Source organism: Aedes albopictus, chromosome 3 (assembly GCF_035046485.1).
Source record: "Aedes albopictus strain Foshan chromosome 3, AalbF5, whole genome shotgun sequence".
In the NCBI taxonomy this organism is placed as follows: domain Eukaryota; kingdom Metazoa; phylum Arthropoda; class Insecta; order Diptera; family Culicidae; genus Aedes; species Aedes albopictus.
The window spans coordinates 303,700,360-303,709,466 of NC_085138.1; positions in this window are offsets into that span (position 1 = coordinate 303,700,360).

Consider the following 9,107-nt stretch of genomic DNA (forward strand, 5'->3'; position numbering starts at 1 on the left):
CGTCCAATATCTTTAATTTCTACGCTGACAAAAATAACGAACACAGCAGTTCTCGAGAGAATACAAAGCCACCTGGAAAATAATTCTATACTCCCTACCACCTGCTTTGGATTCAGGAAAAATCTGTCTACTACTACAGCGCTTGCATATGTTAGTAACGTAATTCAGCGAAACAAACGAGAGAAGTGGATCACTACAATGATCTGTGTGGATCTTAGCAATGCGTTCAATGCTGTCAACACAGAGAAACTGCTTCACAAGATGGTGGGTTTAGCTGTACCGGAAGGAATTACGAACTGGGTATCATCTTTTCTACAGAATAGATGTATATCATTCCAGATGAGAAATGGGACGCTGAAAAGAACTATCAACAACGGCCTACCGCAAGGAGATGTTCTATCACCGACGCTGTTCAATATTTATACATTGAGTCTGCATGATATCCAAGAAGAAGGGGTGGTCTTGGTGCAGTATGCAGACGACTTTGCCATCATAATTCGCGAAAAGTCACTGGAAAACTTGGAAGTTAAGGCACAAACGTTTATGAATAAATTTGTAGCTATCGCGGAGGAATTGGAGTTCCAAATCAATCCGGAAAAGACGAAAGCAATACTTTTCTTGAACAGCAACCGAGAAATAAACGTTATGGTAAATGGAGTGAAGATTGAATTGGTACGCACCCACCGTTACCTGGGAGTAACCTTCGATCGAGGTTTAGGTTTCGGTGTCCATACTAGAGAGCTGCAAGAAAAGCTGTCTACGCGACTAAATATGGTGAAAGTTATCTCTGGAATCAAAAAGGGATCCCACCCACAGGTCATGTCCAAAATTTACGTGGCGTTGATAAGGAGTGTAATGGAGTATGGGTGCGTTATACACAACAACTCATGCCAAACTAATAGGAACAAACTGGCGATCACGAATAACCAATGCTTGAGAAAAATAACCGGTTGCACGAGATCAACTCCGCTCAACGCACTGCTGGCCATAGCTGGACAAGAACCGATCAGTATCCGGCAGGAATACGCTTCAAACAGGTTCATTGCTCGATGCATAGAACAAAATAACATCTTGACTGAAGGACTTCAAGAAATCGTGGAATCCGATGCTCACAAGTATACCTACATGGAGAGACTTTACTTGAAACATAAGGAAACTTTCGATCAAATTATGGTGGGTATCAGCTACCGAGCCACTTGCGAAGTGCACATCTCACCAGAAATGGACCAGGACATGGTCGCAAAGCGGAATATGAACCCCGTAAGGTTGAAACAAATGGCCCTGTTCCTGCTCAACGGAAAGTACAAGGGCAAGCCGAGAATTTATACAGACGCTTCTAGGGGAGGCTCAACATGTGCAGTAGGAATTTATGTGGAAAGCCACCGAAGACGATGCTTCTTCCGACTGAAGGAGGAAACTAGCATAACTGGAGCGGAAATCACTGCAATAAGGATAGCAATGACATACATTGAAGAACAAAAAATGCAAGGAGTCGTCCTACTCACCGATTCCAAATCGTCCTGTATAATGTTGGAGACCGTACGAGAAGAGAAAGCAGGTCCCGCTGTACTTGTGGAAATTTTGAACATCGCTCAAGCATGGGGAACATCTTTCCAGTGGATACCGAGTCATGTCTCCATTGAAGGAAACGAAATCGCCGATGGACTCGCCAAATTGGGACTGCAAGACGATGCTCCTGTTTTTCATAACAGATTGTTTATGAAAGACGCCATACATCGCTTCAGGTCAATAAGCGAACAGCAAACAACCCAATGGTATCAGGAGTATTCGACTGAAAAAGGGAAGAAATTCTACGATATTCAACCAGCTTTTAGCACCAAACCGTGGTATACAAACGTGGACTTGCCCGGATCCGATGTCAGGTTGATCAACAGGTTGATGACGGGACACGATTTTTCCAAATTCTGGTTAGCGAGAATGAAGCTGGAGGAAACCGAGGAATGCGAACTATGCGACGAACCAGAAACTGCGGACCACCTCATAATGCACTGCCCTAGATTCGGAATATTAAGATCCAAATTCGACTTTGAGTTGCAATTTCACAGCCTACAAGACTTGCTAAAATCTAAAAATATGAAGGTTTACAGAGAGGTAACAGATTTCATACGACAAGCTAAGCTAAGTTTGTAAACAAAAGTACAAATTGAACGAACTGAACGAAACATCAAAGCTAGCCGTCACAAGAAAAGAGACGGCAAACAGTCAGCTGGCCATATGGTCGTCGTCACCGGGCCACACACAGAAGCTGTCAGAACAACAGCTTCGACCAGAGGAAAGAAGAAGAAGAAGAAGAAGTGGAATGAGTGTTCTTGCTGTCAAACCCCATATAGTGGAATTATATACTTTTAAATCTGGTGACGCTGTTATGATTAGTGACTGTCGCGCTGATATCAGAAGACAGAGGCAGATAATCGCCATATTCTGATTTTTCTTGAGAGGCATAATAACTCTCGTAAGAGATTAAACTCCAACAGCGATTCCACGGTAGAATCAAAAATGGACAAATCGGTGGGAGCGGGGAAGAGAACTGCGAATAATGGATAGGAATAAAATGGCCAATGCCTATTAATGAAACGTCGAACAAAATGGAATTTTTGGTTTCACAAGTCAAATATGCTCTTACTTCTGATTTTACATAAAATCACGCACGATATAATAGTAGCTCTAAAGTGATCAAGGCGTTTTGGCCTCTTCAAAAACTCAAGCTCACTGTCTTTGCACAAGTTTTTTTTCAAGCTTACCACTCTCTCCAAAAACTCTGCAGTCTACTTACTCAGCAGCTCACTCTGAAATTTCCTTGCTACAGGAGATATTTCGTCTGAGACAATTTCACTGTATTTTTCCTCGTCGCCAGCTTTTATGTTTTCACTTTATGTTAAAACTAACAGATTTCAACCGGCCGATATTTACTCTAAGGTATTTCTTTAAGCGGTAATAAAGAAGAACACTAAAGGGACACGTCTGGTTTCAATCATGTCACAGAACATTCTGATCTTTATTTGTATTCTTAACATGCATTACTCGAATGGCTGCTTAGCCGTTTAACGAAGGGGTTTGCCCCGTTTTATCGAACGTAGTTCCATATACTACAGATGTTAATTGACCAATTAACCTTTTGATTGCTTAAAAAAATATTTCCTTGCTTAATGGTTTGCAGTCAAAAAAGCCCAAAATCGAATATTTTGCCCTATAAATTGAGGTATAGCTCAAAATTGTGACGTGTTAGAGCAAATCTGAGCCCGGATTCGGATTCAGCGGCCCAAAATCCTTCGGAGACACATAAGTTTGCTCTTGAGACAGGCAAAAAGTTAATTTTTGTTACGCTGTGTAATTTCTATATGGCTTCCTTGAAGAATTCCTCCAACAATTTCCAAAATTGCTGAAGGAACATTTTTTAAGGAATTTCTCATGGTGTTCCATCTGGATTTCCTGAATCAGTTCCTAACAGGAGAAGGACATTTCCACAGAAATTCCTTCTGGGAATCCCAGAAAAAAAAACTTCTGAAAACATCGAGGAAAACATTCCAAAAGGAGGTCTCAAAATAAATCCACTGAATCGATGAAGAAAATTCCTGAGGAATTTCAGAAGGCACTCTTGCAGGAATTTTGAAAGGAAATCATGAAGAAATACCAAAAGAAATGCCGTGAGGAGTTCCTAGAACAATTCTAGATTAAACTTTAAAAAAAATCTAGAATAAAATCCTGGAAGCATCTTAGAAGGAGTTATTTGTAGAGTCTTAGAAGGAACTCCTGGTTCAATTTCTACGGAATACGGAAGGATTTTTTAAAGGAATCCCGGAAAAAATGTCCGAAGGAATCCAGAAAATAACTTTCGGGGAATCCCAAAAGATATCCAGCTAACACTGCTGTTGAAATTTAATAAAGAAAATCCTGGAGGAATCCCAGAAGGAAGGAGGGATTGCTCGCGGAATTCTAAGATATCCTGGAGGAATCCTGGTAGGAAGGAATGGAGGGATGCCGGAAGAAGTTCTTGGAGTTATCCCAAGCAACTCCTGGGGGAGTTTTGAAAGAATGTCGCAAGAATTTATTGCAAACATCTGATCTGGGAATGAATATCTGAGTGAATTTCGGAAGAAACCTGAAAGAAACCCAGAAGGAACTCCTGCAGGAATCCAGGAAGACACTTCTTTGGGAAACCCAAAAAGAAGTTCGGAGGGAACCTCAAAAGAAATTCCCAGGGGGGGGGGAGAGGAAAAGAAAACCTTGAAACTCCTGAAGGAAACTATGGATCAACTCAAACAAAAAACTCCTGTAACAATCTCAGAAAAAACTTTTGGAGTAATCTTAGAAGGAATTCTTGAAGGAACCCCTGAAGGAATATAAGAAGGAGGAATTCTCAAATGGAATCCTAAAGGGAATTCTTGGAGAAATCTCAGAAGGGAGTGCTGGAGAAATTCAAAAAGGAAGGAATTCTCAAAAAAGGGAATTTCAAAAGGAACTCTTGAGGAATCCCAGAATTAACTGCCTTTAAGAATTTCAGAAGAAACCCCTGCAGGGTCCTCCAAATTCCATGGTGTATTTTATTCAAATGAAATCGATTTGATATTCTTAACAGGCATACCTAGGGAAATTGAACCATCTCGGCAGGGCTTCTACTTTGGGCACTTTATGGAAGCCACATGCTTAATAAGGGAACCAATATGCTAGGTACTTTTCGTTGAATACCGATTCCTCGAATTATTAGACATGCATTCTTCTTTATTTCAGGGTGGTTCTAACAAGTTAGATTACTCCAAAGAATAAAAATTCTTTGCCACTAGTCTGCATCGATCAATATTCCGGATCTGAGAGACCTAACAGCTACTGGAGAGGTGGATTTTTTTTTCATCCACAAGTTGAAGTATACTTCCAAGCGATCATAGTTCTGAATGCCGCTTACAAAGTGATGTCCCAGATCATCTTCCGTCGTTTTTCACTCAAAGTATGCCGGCTTCGCTGACGGTCGCTCGACAATGGACTAGATCTTCACTGTGCAACAAATCTTCCAAAAATTCCGCGAATACCAGGTCCCAACGCACCACTTGTTCATCGACTTCAAAGCGGCATACGACAGTATCTACCGCTCTGAGTTATAGAAAATAAACGTGAAGCAGCAAAGGTCGGACTGTTGGTGAACGCATCGAAATCGAAGTACCGTCAAGGCGCCATTCACCGTGGGGGGGCTCCATTCACCGTGTGCCTTCGAATATTTTTTCATTATTTCCATATCATGATTGAATGATATGACAATTTCCCTTCAATTTCACCAAAACAACACTAATATATTGTTACCATGTCAAAACGCTCATTAGAAACATTTAAAAGTATCATTTTGACACTAAAGTATGTTTACATGAAGCGGATTTCTGCTCGTTCACTGCATTCATAGTGAAACAACGAAAACTGCGCTAAGGTGATTTAAGCTATAAACTAAATGTAGTAACGTTCTCCCTCCCCCTGGATATTCGATCTTGACGCGATGGGAGGGCTTAACCCATTAGCACTTTAGCGCCAGTTTATTCACCATCGCTTGGACTTTGAGCTAGATATATCTGGTTTACGAGTTGAGCGCAAGTGAAGAAATCGGCCGTAAGTACTAATGGGAACCAAAGGAGTATCCGTTGTGCATTTATCACAAGTCAAAGACAAGTTATAATTCAACTTGCATAGACCTACTACTGGCATTCTTTGAATTTTCTCAAATTTAACAATAATTGTTAAATTTTATGGTAACGCAAGAGTGGGTAGGGGAGGTCTCTACGTTACACTAATCATTCATCATTTGAAATCGAAGGACACAGGACAGGGGACGCTAGGATAAGTTGACTTACAGCATTACAAATTAGGTTATGTGAACAATTAAATTCATTACCATTAGAAAATTATGGAATGATTAAGTATCGATTAAACGGTTGATTTTAGAAATGAGTTTATATTTGTATTTTTTTTAGGTTTTGTAGGGATGAATATATAAAAGTTAACAAATAATCTTTATCATTTTATTATTGACACAGAGATCAGCTGTCTGAACTTTTTTGTTTTTATATCCTAGACGATATTATAACACTGACCAAAAAGAAAGCAGGAATTAAGTTACATGTTTCTTTAGGAATTAGGACGGTTGACAATGTGAAGGGTTACGGTGGATATAAGAATATTTCGGACTGAGATGATCACAGATATGCAGAAGACGACTAGCGAAATTAATAACACAATTTGACACATTATACACTGTATTTTGACGTATAGGGTTTGACTGATTTACAACATCGAATGGAAGCTCAAAAAATATTATCTAACACTAATATGAGAGTTATTTGGGGATGATGCTGGTGCTGTCAATGACCAACATCGGTTATTGACATTATTGGTAATCAGCTTCAAATAATTTTCAGAATGTACCGAGGAATGTATTATAAAATAACTTAGGATATTATTTGATTATTGTTTGGAGAAGCTGTCAGAAAAACTAGTTGCCCATATCGGCTAAAAACGCTAGCTCTGGTAGCTGTCTCCGAATAATTTTCAGAAATATCAAATCTTTAATAATTGGCTATGGCACATTTTATTTTTGTTCTTCTTTGTAATATTTCTTAGAAATAGTACTTTGAAGGCGTTAACATAGACAGTCTTTTCTCTCTCTGAATGTTGTCCAGTGACCACGGAGATTTTGGATTATTGAAATATTGTTCAATTATCAATTCATCTTTGGAGCTTCCATTCGGTCAAAGCACTAGTGCGATGGGAATAGTGAAAACACAGTATTTTTAAAAAACTACTACGACCCAATACTAATCACTACACACTTTGCTCAAGTTGACGACATCGTCTAGTCCATCGTGAGTATTGGTCCTAGTAGGGGGAAAGTTGGGAAAGGGTCCAGGCTTTGCCATCAGCTGTCCTGCAGCTCCACCTGGTCACTCTACAAAAAAAAAAAAAAAAAAAAAAAAAAAAAAACTAAATGTAGTAACGTTCTTATTCCACCAAGAAGCAATTAAATTCACATATCAGGTATGTATTTTGCATTACCGAAGTAAGTTTAACAAGAAAGTACGATTACTCGTACTTTTTAATTGAAACAAAAAGGCACGGTGAATGGGTACCCTAAAAATCAATGGTCTCCTTTCATCGTGCCCCATATTGTCCCATATATCTAGAAAAAATCGAAAATATGAACATTTGTTTTTCTAATAAAATCTTGCAAGTTATTACTTGAAATGAATTTAAACGAAGAAAATTCCCTTGGCTGGGTTGTTTTGATCATTTTTAAACAAAATAGAATAACATTTCTCATACACGGTGAATGGGTCCCTACTACCACGGTGAATGGTGACCTACCACGAAATTAGGCGACCTTACTACCCTCTACTAATTGTACTATATCACCAAGTATTGTGAAAATTTTTTTTACTTCTGTGGATATTACTTTAATTTTAACCTATAATGAAGGCAATTAAAAACGGCACCAACAATGTTTATAAGACTGGTGTCAAATGACAGCTTTTATTTGCCCCGAATTCTCTTAGATCCACGGTGAATGGTGCCTTGACGGTACTGTTCAGAGGATATCTATAATAGGATATATTACAGCCTATTAGGATTAAAGGAAGAACATGTTTAGTAATTTTTGTGCAGTATTGTAAATTTGACTCATTTTCCTCTATATGGGTGCAAATGTCAAACCATCATGACTTTTTTCAACGTTTAAAAAGTACCTATGTTTTGATGAATTTTCAAGCATTATAATATTGTTGATAGGGTAGGACGGGGTAAGATGGCCACCCGGGGCAAGATGAGCACCCCTCCGTTTTACTACTTTTATGATGAATTTTGCCGAAACAGCTTCATAATCCGTTAGAATAATGTTCATCCTGTTTGTAAACCTGATAAAAGGTACTTCATAATGAACGAAATTAAAAATATCGTCAAATAAGTCGCTAGCATGGATTTTTAGCATTTTCTTATAAGAAATCATCAGAATAAAATAAGGTTTTTATGTCAGAATCAATTTTTTACCGTAATTCTAGTTATAAGCCAACATTACTAGCTTACTGCAAAGCATTTTAAATTACATTAGAAAACATTTTCTAAAAACAAACATTAAAATTTATTCAATTTTAGTTATTTACCTATAGTGGGGCAAGACGAGCACCCCTGATGGTAATATAGAAAATATTTTGAAATTACATCACTATCCACTCAATAGTGACGAACATTGGTTTCCGTAACCTCTGCAACTATTTGGTTGAGTAAATTTCTAAAAATAAGCAACCTAAAAATCGTTTATTGTTTTTCGGGTCATTTTGTATAAAGTATTATAAAACCGCATTTTTTTCAATAATCGAAAAAAATGATAATTTTAGAACGTGATACCATAGCTATACACAAGTTTCACTATATCAATCAGTGTATGACCAATTTATTGTTAAAATATTGGGATTTTAATGAAGTGCTCTTCTTGCCCCGTAGCATGTTCGAACTGACCATAAAACATCTTTTTTGTTTAGTCAAATAAATCATCCTTATTGTGAATTTTGAACCCTCCCATGTTTATGGGTGATAGAAAACTAGATATAGAAAAGAACTACGGAGAGGTACTTTGAAAAATTGTGTTAACTTTCAATAAACTCAACGTGATCCTTAGGGTGCTCATCTTGCCCCGCCCTACCCTAATCGCTCAAAATTTCATTCAATTCGATCTTGGATCTTGGAGACCAGCAAGATATGAGAGTTCAAAAATTGATAGTCTTAAAAATAGTGTTTTACCAGAACGGTTATAACTTTGCAAAAGATTAACCAACCGAGCTCAAATTTGTACCACTGATGCACATATAATAGGTTAACAAATGGTCAAAATTTGAGAATATTTGATGCATTCCATGAAAAGTTATAGCATGTTGAACTTTTTTGTGAAAGAAAAAAAGTTGCCTATCCCAAACATTTTGGCCATCCCCTGTACATAGTTAAACCTGGTTCAACCCCTAAGTCAGGATGAAGAAATCGGCCCTATGAGACTAGCTAGTCTCATGACGTCATGACTAGCATGGCCTTCAGGACAGGAAGTTTCGGAAAATTGAAATCTCCAG